At 32.9% G+C, this 14276-nt stretch overlaps 1 protein-coding gene across 2 annotated transcripts in view; it reads left to right on the top strand.

The window, feature by feature from the left end:
* Window positions 1-878: 878 nt before the first annotated feature.
* Window positions 879-14276, top strand: part of LOC125059153 (lachesin-like) — a 135418-nt gene continuing 122020 nt past the window's right edge. For both annotated transcript variants that reach the window (XM_047663436.1, XM_047663435.1), the window contains exon 1: window positions 879-1026. The gene's annotated coding sequence lies outside the window, so the exon portion shown is untranslated. The remainder of the gene's footprint in view (window positions 1027-14276) is intronic.

The raw sequence follows: 14276 nt of genomic DNA, 5'->3' as shown, positions 1-14276 counted from the left end.
AGAAATCGTACGCGACTATCACCAGCAATAATCGCCATATCACTATCGTATCAAAATGTTTACATACATGCAAGAACTAAATTCCCACCTACGATATGTTATACGATACGACATTTTAGTAAAAAGATTCTTACTTACAAGAAACACTCGCTCGTACGGTGAAAGAAATCGTGAAGCGACATGCTTTAAAATCAAAAGTCAACGGAGTGTGTCAGCATACGTAAACGAAAAATACGTACATACGAAAAACCAAATAATCACGAAATAGACTCTGAAATCTGAGGCCCCTTGATTCTTGTAGCGCGACTGTTTCTTTTATATACCACTTATAGAAAACACTGTAATTAACACTGTTTCAGAATAATATATTATGATTATGTAAACATATTTATTGACATACACGTCGCACGCTAATAAAGTTATAAGTTGGCAATTTCCCAATTACATTTCCCTATTTTCAATATCATAACTATTATCACAAAATATAGGTACACCTGATTTAGATTATTTTATTATCCTCCATTCGTTTGTAAAATGTATGAAAAAATAATATCAAATTCAGACCTTAGCTAGACAGCCGTGATACTTAAAGGAAAAGCTTTTAATACGTTATTAATAAATCAGGCAAAAATCTTAAGATCAATTTTCACACCTAATCCAGCAAGTCTTTTAAATAGCGGCAAACACACACATCCGAGCATGCGCAATTACGCACACATGCAAGACTACTGAAGACAAATTCAGCACAACCTCCTGCACACACAGACACAATCCGGCACACACGCAAAGCTAGTATACGGCGTTAACGTTTACATGTACGAACGCACACTTCTAAATTTCATCCCCAGATTGCTGTGTCCGTCAGTCTGGTTCCGGCAGCCGTGGTTGTCAGTATTCAAAGAGGTTAAATATTACGAACTTCGTAGTGAATTTATACACGATAGTGTGACTTGTGATGTAACTTAGTGAAGTGAATTAGTGTGTGTTAAGTGCGATGAGTGGTTTATTTGATTGAATATTAATCAAGTAAGTGTGCTTTTTTATTTTAATAACTTTAAGACTTTTTAAAATAATTTATTTCTTTAGGTTTATTATTGACAAACGCGCTTTAACTTTCAGTCGAACAGTAATTTCATTTGAAGGATAATCATTACCAAACATTATTTTAAGAGATATGTTCCCTAACTGTTCTTATTTTCGGGTTTTAAGAAATCATATTTTCATAAATAAATGTATTGCAATGATTTTTAAATCGAATTCGTAGACATAGACTTCACCTTTCTGAGAATTATTTTAAGAAATAACGTATATAAAACATAAAAGTATAAAAATATGAAAAGGCTGTATTTTTAAGCATGTACATCATAACAAATTAATTTTAAGGCTTTTAATTTTCCTAAGTTGTACATACAGCTTATGTGGGATAATTACACGTCGAATACTATGTTGAATCGATAATTACTCGATAATTACAAGCTGAATATTAAATTTATGTAATGTGGTTTTGATATAACGTTAGTAATGATTTAACGATAAAATGCATTTGCCAATTTTAAATATTTAATTACGACCTCAATCAATTTAATGAATGTTTGTGAGTATGGCAATCGATTTGTGAGCTTCCTTATTTGTTATAGTCATTCTAACGTTTCTCATTGTTCCTAAATTTATTTTTTCCTACAAAGTTCTTTAACCTATTACATATTTAAATGTTTGATAAGTGCAAGTCCGAGTAAATAATAATATGAATGTTCGTAATTAAAGTGTAAAATTATAAATGCATAAAATTATATTGGACACAGCTTTGGACGTGCAAAGTACACACCCGAAACGAAGTTATAATTTTTGTTAAATAAATTAGCGACAATTTTATCTCTCGCCTAAATTAGTTTAAAAAATAATTAATATCGAAAGTAAAATATAGTATCATAAGGAGATGTAATAAATGAAATATGATAGTTGTGTCTTAATGAGAAAAAAAATCCTGGTTATCCGTTACACAGTAATAAAACCTACAATATATATTGAGTAATATATTATTACATTCACTTGTTTATATATTTCCAACACACACATATACAATGTTTTTAATATTTTTAATCTAACCTTAATTATTAAAAATGAATAAATTAATTTAAAAAGTTTGGTCCCTGTGGTAATGTACCGTTAATGCTGGCAGCATTTCCTTACTGTATTGCGATACTTTTTCGTCCAGCGAGGAAAGCATCAGCTCTGAGGTCACCACTACTATCATTAATTATGGGTTTCAGTAGTTAATTAGTTAAAAATAATTTGATTAATACTAGTTCTTGTGAAACGTAAAATATTTAAAGGATATTTGTAGTCATGAAAGCGTAGACTCTAAGCTCAGGTTAGTTCGAATTACCAGTACATCAAATTATACATTACATTGACGACTCATTGGTCTAGTGGTTAGTACCCCTGACTGCGAATCCATGGGTCCCGGGTTCGATCCCCGGCTGAGACGAACATCGATGTGATGAGCATTCAAAAAAAAAAAATTCAAAAATCATTTATTCACGTAGGTAACACAATGTACACTTGTGATTCGTCATTAAAGATATAAATATTAATGCTTCTAATTTTACATTTACTGCCAGTTCTCAAATCAAGGGCGTAGAACGGAAGAGAAGAACTGGCAATAAACTCTCCGCCACTCTTTTTAATCGCCATGTTTTTTTTTTTTTTTTTTTTTTTTACACAACGGTTGTAAGGAGCTGCAACCATTACACCATGTTCCACATGACATTTTAAGTAATTAATAATAAGAACATAAATAAAAACAAAGACTTGTCCTCTATCAGCAGGAGGCATGGTGAAATAGGAGCACGCACTTACATTCTCGTGGGAACAACACGCAAACACATAGTCGAAATAATTAACATCACCGCATACACGAATTCAAGTACGACCAGTCACCACAAGCAGCACCCGTTCACGAGTATGACGCATGGCCAGCCATCGGCCCCCTCGCCATATTTTAGGGAGAGAGACAACCCGACGCATGGACGCCGCCACAAGCAATGACATTTAAGCGAGCATGACGATCCTTGAAATGTGGACTTGGCTACATAAGAAAATAATAATAATACTGAAATAATTGGATACCACATGGATCACGGTTTGTTCCCACTTTACATTAAAACAGTCGTGGATGTTGACGATCGCCCCAGAGTCTGGAAATGCAGCCGAGAGATTCAGTCGTGTTACCTATAATATATACTGGAGCAACTCATATCCAAGCACTAGGATCGTTTAAATATTCATTTATATTATAATAAGCTTTAGTAAGCAGTTTTACTTTAATGTACGATTTAAATTTATTTATTGACAACGCTTGTATCTCACTAGGGATTTTGTTGAAAAAACGTATACAATTGCCTTGGAAAGAATTACTCGTTTTATGCAGCCTTCTGGTTGGTGCGCTAATTTTGTCTTTATTACGAGTACTATAATTATGGAAGCTACTATTCTTTTTAAAGATATCTATATTTTTCCGCACATACAAAATATTCTCATAAATGTATTGACTTGCCAGAGTCAAAATATGTAATTCCTTAAATTTGCTTCGGACCGACTCCCGTGGGGACAACCCACAGATCGCTCTTATAGCCCGCTTTTGCACTACAAATATCGATTTAATGTCAGCTGCATTACCCCACAAAATAACACCATATGACATTATACTATGAAAATAGCTGAAATAAACAAGCTTTGCTGTCTTCTCATCCGTAAGATCGCGTATCTTTTTAACTGCGAACGCTGCGGAACTTAGCCTATTCGAAAGACCTTCTATGTGTCGGCCCCACTGGAGTTTACTATCTAAAGTAATTCCCAAGAACACCGCATTATCAACAAAGTCTATTTCCTCGTCTTTAATTATTATTTGAGAATGACTACTTTTTACATTTGTAGTTACAAATTTAACACATTTTGTCTTCTTTTCGTTTAACTTAAGATTATTTGTATTAAACCAGTGAACTACACTGGAGATGGCACTGTTTACGTTATCAAGTGATGGATTTTGTCGTTTCACTTTAAATAAAAGCGAAGTGTCATCAGCAAACAGTACTATCTCGTGAAGCTCCTTTACAAGAAATGGCAGGTCATTTATATAGACAAGGAATAAGAAGGGACCAAGTATGGAGCCCTGCGGTACTCCCATAGTAACAGAGGATCCCTGTGATATAGCTCCATTTACATTTACCTTTTGAATTCTATCGCTCAGGTATGATTCCACAAGATTTAGCGCCCTTTCGCCAATGCCATAGTGTTGAAGTTTCTTGATTAGGATTTCGTGATGGACACAGTCAAAAGCCTTTGATAAGTCGCAAAAAACTCCAATGGCATCATGAGAATTTTCCCAAGCATTTAAAATCTCGGAAATTAATTGAATGCCAGCATCTGCTGTGGAGCGACCTCTTGTAAAACCAAACTGCTGGCTATGCATAATTTTATTATTATTAAAATGTGTCAATAATTGTTCAAGAATGATTTTTTCAAAGATTTTACTCAAAGCCGGCAGCACAGATATGGGTCTAAAATTTGTGGGGTCCGAAGTGCTGCCCGTTTTGAATAACGGTGTAATTTTACTTATCTTCATCTGGTCTGGAAAGACTCCACAATCTATACATTCATTAAATATTATAGCCAACTCTGAACTGATAGTATTGATTACTGATTGTAAAATGAAAACAGATACACCCCAAAGATCTTTAGTTTTTTTTATTTTTAGCTGTTTAAATGTTTTTATAATGTCATTGCAGCTAATGCGGCTAAATACAAACTTATGATTGCATACAGGAACATTCTTTTTCAATAATAAAAGGGCGGCTGATGGTGAAGAATTTAAAACGCTGGTTGTATTTAAAGGAATGTTAGTAAAAAACTCTTCAAATGCAGAGGCTACTTCGAGGTCGGAACTAATTACTTTGCCGTTTATGTTCACTTTGAATTCAGTATCCTTTCTGGAGGTTCTTCCAGTCTCCTCGTTTATAATTTTCCAAGTAGCCTTTATCTTATCAGAGCTGTTGTTTATTCTAAGACTTAAGTGTTTCGCCTTAGCGATTCTACACTCTTGCCTAAAACTTTTTGAGAATATCCTAACATAAGTTTTAAATTCTTCACTGTCATTATACTGTTTTTCATCATACAACTCATACAATTTTAGCCTTTTTTTGTGTAGCTCCGGAGTTGCCCAGTCACAAAAGGTAGGTTTCTCCGAGACCAAAAAAGTCTTTGGAGTGAACACATTTTTGAATTCACCAATAAATGAATCAAAGAATGTGCTATATAAATTATTAGGGCATTGGTTACTACGCAAAAATGGCATTTTAAATATCAAATTTTTCCTAAATCTATCTAACCGATCCTCTGTTATAGGAATTGTGCATATTTTCTTTTTTTGATCTTTACATTTTAGTATTTCAAATTCAAACAATTGACCAGAGTGGTCGGATGTAAGTTTGTTGATAATACAGGCGTTGAGAGGAACTATATTACTATAGATATTGTGTGTGCTTAGGTCTTGGGTGTTTAAATATGTATTTATATGTCTATCTATCTATAATATGTATGTATATCCGTTGCCTAGTACCCATAACACAAGCTTCACCAGCTTAGCATGGGACTTGGTCAATTGGTGTGAATTGTCTTTAAAAAAAAAATATGAGTACGAAACACACCTGATATCAAGACCGAGGGTGTTAGTTCTTGTGGTTTTTTTTTTCAATATTAAGCGTTATCAGATAACACAGCCTTTATTTAATCTTTTTCCTTTTGAAAATTTAATCGAATTCACACCTTCTTTTGTAAATAAAAGCTGTTTAAAATGACGATTTACCTTAAGAAGTTTGAAGATATTAGGTTTGATTATTTCGGTAATGAGGTCTAAACAAAATTTTCACATTAAATTAATTTGTCATGTAATAAATATTTTATTAAATATTAATGAGGGATACCTTTTCACTTTGCTACATTTTATTAACAGAAACATTTGCTTCGTCATTACGCTTTACGCAGAGTTATATTTAAAATAATATTATTTTAAATTCCAAAGCTTAGGTGTAATTTATGAAATTACACCTAATTAAAATTAATTTATAAAAAAGTAAAGACGAATTTACAATTGTTAATGAACGGTATATCTGATTTCTATATATAAATATATTCTCATAACGTAAAAAATCTACAAAAGTTAAAATAGTTGATGATTGACAGTGAAATATTTTAAATTTCGAATGTAGTTAATTTTATCTTTGTTTAAGGTTTAAATTTCGAATGTTGTTCTTTTTAAGATGGTTTAAGCTATAAATTTCGAATGTTGTTGTTTAAATTTCGAATTAATTCGAATTCACCTGTTAACAAAGGAAATCGTGTCATTTGTGAAGCTGAGTATGGTATTGTGATGCTATTTATTTTCAATACTTATAGTATTAGCTTACAGTAAAATGTATTTTGTTTAAATTAAAAAATAAGGCGAAACAAACATAATACTATTAATTAATTTTCCAATCAACTAAGTGTGTTTTCTACAGTTGCTAAACCAAAATTAAAGTAAATAATCTACATCTAACACATTTTAAGCTTTAATTCCAAACATTAAATAAGTTATCTCTGATGTTATTATTAAAATGTTTTAAATTTTTAAAGTTCTTTATTGTAATTTGGTCCAGTCGCTCGGAAGTTATGCGTCTACATTTCGGCGAGACATTTGTCTATGTCATTATAAAAACGAAAATTGCACTCTTTTAATTAACGTACAGTTTTGTCTCTTTCTGTCAAATGTGTTTACGCCGTAAAGAAAAGAGATATCACGATTAAGGTTTTTCGTTGCACAGAACATGAAAAAACTTAAGAATTTAAATATCGAATGCAAGGGAACAAAGGCAATCGATGCATCATTAGCTATTGCAATATCGAGCGTTTAGTACAAAGCATACTAATCCATAAAACCCCTCATTGTTTCCTATTTACAATCAATACAACTGATGCCCTAATTCCGGAGTAGGTCTTGAATAACTGCCAATATGTAATATGTTCCAAATTTGAGAATATTACATTGGTTAAAAGATTCGCAGTTTGCGAAATGTAAGGCCAAATACTGAGTCATGTAAGCTGATCATCAAATATATATTTTTTTAAATGAATCACGTTTCACCCTCTAGTTGTAGGATGTTTTGTATAACAAAAAGGGTTATTTTGATCCAGCGTTGTATGAAGTCCTAAAACGGGAAGAAACCAACATTATTATTTTATAAGTAGTATGACTATTTCTTTTTTAGTTTTGTCCTTATTAGGGTTGCCTGGAAAAGATCGCTCGTTAGCGATAAGGCCGCCCGTTACATCCCTTATAATTTTTATAGTTTTCTATAATTGTAACGAAGTATAAATAAAATGAATCATTTCGCGCACCATCACCTGAAGTATTTCCGAACCAATTCGACTAAGGCTCCAAGAAAAGAGCGAACCAATTCTTAAAAGGCCGGCAACGCACTCGCGATACTTCTGGCATTATGAGTGTCCATCGGCTTAAAAACTTTTATAAAAACAATAATAAGGTGGATTTTAATAGACTACATGATCCTGTAGTCGTGCCGGTCAAGTTTGTTCTGTAAACAAAAAAATCGTGAGATATTAAATTTGACCTGTATCACTTGCTTATAAAGAAAAATTGTTGATGATAAAGATGCAGGTGTTTTGAGAACCAAACTGACAAAAGGTTGTAGCTCCACTGTGTAAATGTCAATATTGTAAAGGCAAAAATATTTGAAAGATCACACAGGTCGCCAGGACTACGTCACCTGAATATGGTGTTTCGGATATCATTTATAAATTGTAGTTTTTGTAACTTAAAAATTATCTCACATATAGTCAACACAATACAGCTCTTCCCACCACGCACCTCTTCTCTTTGACACCAGCTGCCCTTATTCTGTCCTGTCCCTAAAAAAATAAAGTTATAATAATTATAAAATTCAAGTTTAATTTAAACTAGATAACTTAACTTCGTATCACCTACATTTTTTGTGTCAAATCTTAATACATTTTTTTTAAAACAGAAGTAAGAGATCGGACCTCATACTACAGCTATTAACACAAATTTCTGAAGCCATCTTTAAATGTATGACAGCCAAGTGATTTTTTTATATCTTTTAGATATCAAATATTTCCCAGCTACGAAGTTTTTAGTAGGAAATTCAATTGTCGTTTTAGTACTTGTCTTTACTTATTATTTGTTTTCCACCGTTTAAATCTTCCCTGAATTTGCACAAATATTTCAAGCCTAGCCAAAGCGATCCAGGCATTCGAGTTCGAGACAAACGAACGATTCATTTTAATTTATATAGATTTCTGTCCCACGGTAATGGGACAAATTATATCAAAACGGACATCGAAAATAATATTCCTGTAGCTTTAAACAGTTTCCAAGTAATTCATTTATACAAAGTGTATAGAGATCTCCGCATAATATTTGCATTCATAAATAAATATTTTCTGCATTTCGATGTTGTTTTTTTTAATGGTTTTTCATTTTTATAACACTATTTCAATATTAATGTAAGTTTTTTTTTTTTAAGACAATTCACACCAATTGACCTAGTCCCATGCTAAGCTGGTGAAGCTTGTGTTATGGGTACTAGGCAACGGATATACATACATATTATAGATAGATATACATATAAATACATATTTAAACACCCAAGACCTAAGAACAACACCAAATGCTCATCACATCGATGTTCGCCTCAGCCGGGGATCGAACCCGGGACCCATGGATTCGCAGTCAGGGGTACTAACCACTAGACCAATGAGTCGTCGTCGTTCAAATTATATTAATTAAATTTTATAGAATTTTTAATTATTGAAGGTATACGTACAACATTCTCACTTAACTCGGTTTTGTACAAATCTATGAATTAATAATGATATAGGTGCAGAAAGCCCCAAGTCCCACTGATTTACTGATATTGTAGATTAAAAAGCTCCCTAATCAATGTTTATGAGTTATAAGTAAATTCCTTTTTCATTAGGGAATATTAAAACAATGAAATATCGAGAACTGGGGCGCCCGAGCACTTATAATGAAAACAGAAAATTTATTTGCAATTCATTTTCACACCCATGCCTAATAATTTTGTTCATTATTTTCGGACTGTTGGAATATTGAATATTGGTTCTACAATTTAGTTTTTAAGTACTTTTTGTCGGTCGAATATACACAAAAGATCAACCTTTAATAAAAAAATAAAGTTTTACAGTGTAAGGAAAATATCTGAGGCGCGGACCTAAAAAGGTTGTAGCGCCACTGATTTATTAATTTTTTAAGTTATTACAATCAAAAAATCAACACACATATTTGCATTGACAACTCAAAATCAACTTAAAATAAAATAAAAAAAATAATTATGGGCGCTACAACCTTTTTAGGTCTGGGCCTCAGATTTCTGTTTCTGTTTCATGATCATTGGGTAATCTAATAGGCAAGTAGGTGATCAGCCTTCTGCGCCTGACGCACGCCGTTGACTTTTTGGGCAAAGGCAAGCCGGTTTCAAAACACTAAAACAAAACAATATCAACTAGGCTTTGTATAAATAAAATCCTATTTAAATGCCAAAATCTGTTCTATAAGGTTCTGTTTTAATAAATGAGAGGCTTTGAGTTAAGAAGGCAATCTCTTTCAGAATGGTTACGTAATACTTTGTTTCACGAAAAATTCGTTTTTACATTCATTCCTCGAACAACATTAATGCAAATATTAAAATGGAATTTTTCATTTGGTCCTGTAACTTAATACGCTTTTATTAATCGAATTACATTTAAATTTAATTTGAAAGCCTTTATCCTCTAGAGAGTTTTAAGGAAAGAGCAGCCAGTTTTTAAATCCAGCAACGAAATTCATATTAAAAATCTCGCCCTTATCAAATCTATATCATTTAATTATTTTTATTTATAATATAGAAAAATGATTTACGGAAATGGATTTACTACCTACATACAGAGAAATGTGTTGCCCCGTAACAATGCGTAGGGCTTTCTGTCTAAATTTGCCTTATGTAGATTAAAGATTTTTTACGTTGACATCTCCTTGTGCTGGTTGAAAATCCCCCCTAGAGGTACAAATTAGGCTAAAGAAGGGTAAATACAATAAAATTAAAATATTTAATACTGATAAAAATAAAAATCATTTATTCATATAGGTAACACAATGTAAACTTATGAACGTCAAAAAAGAAATATATATTTAATGTTTCTAAATTTACATTTACTGCCAGTTCTCAAATCAAGGGCGTAGAGCGGAAGAGAAGAACTGGCAATAAACTCTCCGCCACTCTTTTAAACATAGTTTTTTGTTTTACACAATATGAGTATTAAATATAAGTCTTAGAAAAATTTCTGCTTTCGCTTTATATTTGGTCTCAGGAAATATGAGGGTGTCTTCCACAGGCAGCTTGGGCTACCTATACCACTAAGGCAGCTCGCTCATCTTCTCCTTCTATACTCAATCCCTTCCAACCCCATAACTACCTCTTATCTGAATAATTCCATGGCATGCTTTTCAAGCAAGTAAGGATCTTCACCATAAAGTTGTGGAATACGCTCCCCGATTCCATACGATTGGCTACCTCTATAACGTCTATTAAAAGTCGTAACGTCTCTTAACTATAGCATATTATGCTCAATCGTGACTTTTGTAATTGATGTATTTTTTTATTGAAGTGAAACTTCTAATGCGACTTCCAACAAGTTTAAAAGTTTAACGCTCCTGGGGAGGGGGAATAGAAAGAGAGCGACAATGAATGCTTCCTATTTTCATTACCATATTACGAAGTTCCACTTCTTCCGCGCGGAGCTAACGGAGCGCGGCCTCCACGCATTATTATTTTTATTTTAGTACAATGCATTAATTGTGATTCATGAATCTTTAGTTTAGCTTCTACTAAACTAGACTACAATAATACACATAAACTACAAGCTCTCCCTACCAGAATGCCAAATCATAAAATGACTGCTTCACGACTGATTTGAGCGCGACCGCCGCTGCGAAAACCGCTGTGTGAGTTCGAAAAGTGAGTTACAGAATCGCAAGGCAGTTTTGTATAGCACTTTACTCAATTTTTTTCCCTACTTGGGCTGCCGGGAAGAAATCGCTTGTTAGCAATAAGGCCGCCCCTCGCATTCCTAATAATGTATGTTTGTTTACAGTTTTACATCTGTATTGTAACTACGTATATTTCATGAGTATTATAACACTTTTTGAAGGACGTGTATAAACATGTTTTCCTTGTCATGTTTTCTGAATATCGAGGCTAAGGCATATTTATTACATACATTCTTATGGTAATTGAATTGTTATTCATAAACACGCAACTCGGGACCTTCATACATAAAGAGCCGAATTATGCTGAGATTACAGTAAGTAGCTGATGACGTTTAATTAGTTATCCACTAATGAGTATTATGTTGAGCCATTTTCCTTGTGTTGTGAGTGAAGGGTTCATCATATTGTATACCTTTTTTCGTCTCATCGGTTTTATCAAATTACCACAAAAAAGGTTAGCTTTAAAACTCTCTTTATAATTTTTTATTTGCGTTGCGTTTGCGCTGCTTAGGTATGCTTTGTTCTCTGCCGGTTTTGGCTCTTGCACTTAAGGTGCAAAAGCCAACGTCCCTGTTTTGACAATACATTATAAATATAATTTTTGTAAAATCAAACAACTAAGCCAAGCCAGAACAAGCATTCATACAATCCTTGGTACAATATATTTATTTTATTTATTCATAATCGGAAAATACATGCATTCCATAATCAAAAAAGAAGTTTCTAACAATGTGGTGGAAACACAAACTGGACACAGTTTTTCTTTCCACAAGGACGTCACAGATTTAAAAAATAACTTAAAAAACTAAGGGTGATGATATACATACCACACCAATATTATAGTCATTAAATTGAAGAGCTGGGAAGAGCTGGGAACCCTGACACAGATATTTTTTACTTAAAATGGTTCCCAAATCTTACACATTGTATTTCATATGTACTTAAAATGAATAAACACAATTTTTATTTATTATTAAATTGCGTGACACCTTGAAACATTGACGATCCATAAATAGCCCATGCAATAATCCTATACAAAGCTATATTATTTTACAGGTATTTTAAAAAGTAAATACTCATCATGGGCCTTGTTCAGTCCGTTCCGTTGTCTGTGAGGGTGTGTGTGTAGTAATTATTAAAGTCATTAAAGATTTCATAGTACATATTACTGGCAGTTATTTATTAGGACGGGATGAAATACGTAATAACTTAAGACTAAATATTTAAATCTATATATCATAAATAGTAGACATACACCAAGCATGTAGCGATGCCTACAGTCTGCGCATACAAAGAGTACGATGACGTCAAACCCTTAAACACGCTTACGAACTTATTCCGTCCGCTAAAGATATATATATGTTAACGTAAAATTGTATACAACTTATCAGCCCTTGAGGCCTTCGGACCAGCCCATCAGTGGTTGGACTAGTCGAGATCCTCCCTCCCTCGGAGGAAGGGCATCATTTTGTTCAAAACAAAATTGATGAGCATGAATTTCAATCTTTGGCCAATTATGTTTTATATTTAGTTTACCTGAAACCCGATCTTTGGAAATACTGTCCTATTCATCTTTCTAGTCTGTGCTACGAAGGTTCTACTGCTGTCTGACATTAATAATAAATTGACGTCTGTCATTGACAATAATCAAACATGTAACCTAGATTTGTTTTTGACCTTATTTACTAAATTGAAAATGAAAATAATTTCAATTAAGTTTTTTATACGCAACAGTTGATCATACAAAAAGTGTATTGAGTCAATAAATCTGATGACAGTCTTCAAGGTCATATATATTTGTGATGGAGTTTGAATGTGTGTAATGGCAGGCAACAATTGTCTCATGTGAAGTGACAGTTGTTCAAATAGTGGAATGTTTATTCAAATGTTATAACGGATTGTTTTCTGTTATGAAAACTCACTTCTTATCTAGACACGGACAGTGAAACGTGTCTATGAACTTAGCAGAGCACTTACCAGCAGAGCATAAAAAAATAGAGTTCTGACAGCACACACAATAGTTCTATATATAGTTCCTGAAGAGTTCTGGTCTTTTAAGTCCAGAAAATATGCCATAAATATGTGTCCAAGACAGAATATATGTCGTGTTTAGTATTGTCTTTTATTGACATAACCTTTACACATTTAAAGAAAACACTTTTTAACCGGATTAAAGTACAGAAAAGTATCACAGCAACACCTTTTGTCTTGACATTCAACGCCTTTTGTCTTCAGTCACCGTAATCACGCACGCTGTAAAGCACGCGAAACGTCGATTTAATTTAAAATTATGTAAAATAATTGTAAATTTATAATAATACATTACTTTAATCCGGTTAAAAAGTGTTTTCCATATGAAACCATGAAGTCAGTGTTTTAAAATCCCCAGTCCCCTCAAGTAGAACCGTCCAACAATTTGTAAAGGAAAACCTCTTAGAGATTTTTTTACATTTGTTGATAAACAAAAGTAAAAAATTTAGTGGTCATTATGGGGCAAAGATGACGTAAAGTTATAGCCCATAAAATTTGACGGATATTTTATCACCGAACCAAATAAGTGTGATCATCGCACCGTGACAGTTAACGCAAATTGCTTCCTAACTTTGGATTTTCAGGTGGTTGCTGTGGATATAACGTTATCAAATTTTGTCCCCATTAAGAATTGGACGCGAAATTAACACTGCTAGCAAAACGGGACTTGAAATGATGTATTTTTATTTCAATATCTCTTTTAATTGTTGGTCTCATTATCCAACATACGTTATCAACATATTATGCTATCTAAAACTTAACTAAAATAACCAAGTTTAGCAATGCAGTTCTTCTACCGTATAAACTTGTGAGATCTATGTAATAATTCTCTTCTAGTCTAGAAGAGAAGAATTAACATAAAATCCTATGCTGACCATATCAATATTACTAATTTTTATTCAGGAATCTAATTTTCAACAGCGAAGTTATAACGAAAATGGTCTGAACTTCTTTCAGAATAGAAGGCCGGGCTACTTTTTTGATCGGCTTGGTGGGCACACTGCCGTGCTCCTAAATTAGAGTAGGTACCGACTTTAAGTAATGTAACTTATTATGATTGTATTATATTTTTTTTTGTATAATAATGAAATTTAAAAAAAAAAGTGTCTAAAAAAATTTTTTT

This window comes from Pieris napi, chromosome 19 (genome assembly GCF_905475465.1).
Source record: "Pieris napi chromosome 19, ilPieNapi1.2, whole genome shotgun sequence".
NCBI classification, from domain to species: domain Eukaryota; kingdom Metazoa; phylum Arthropoda; class Insecta; order Lepidoptera; family Pieridae; genus Pieris; species Pieris napi.
Note: the sequence above shows the minus strand (reverse complement) of the source record. Positions and strands in the feature narration are given on the sequence as shown.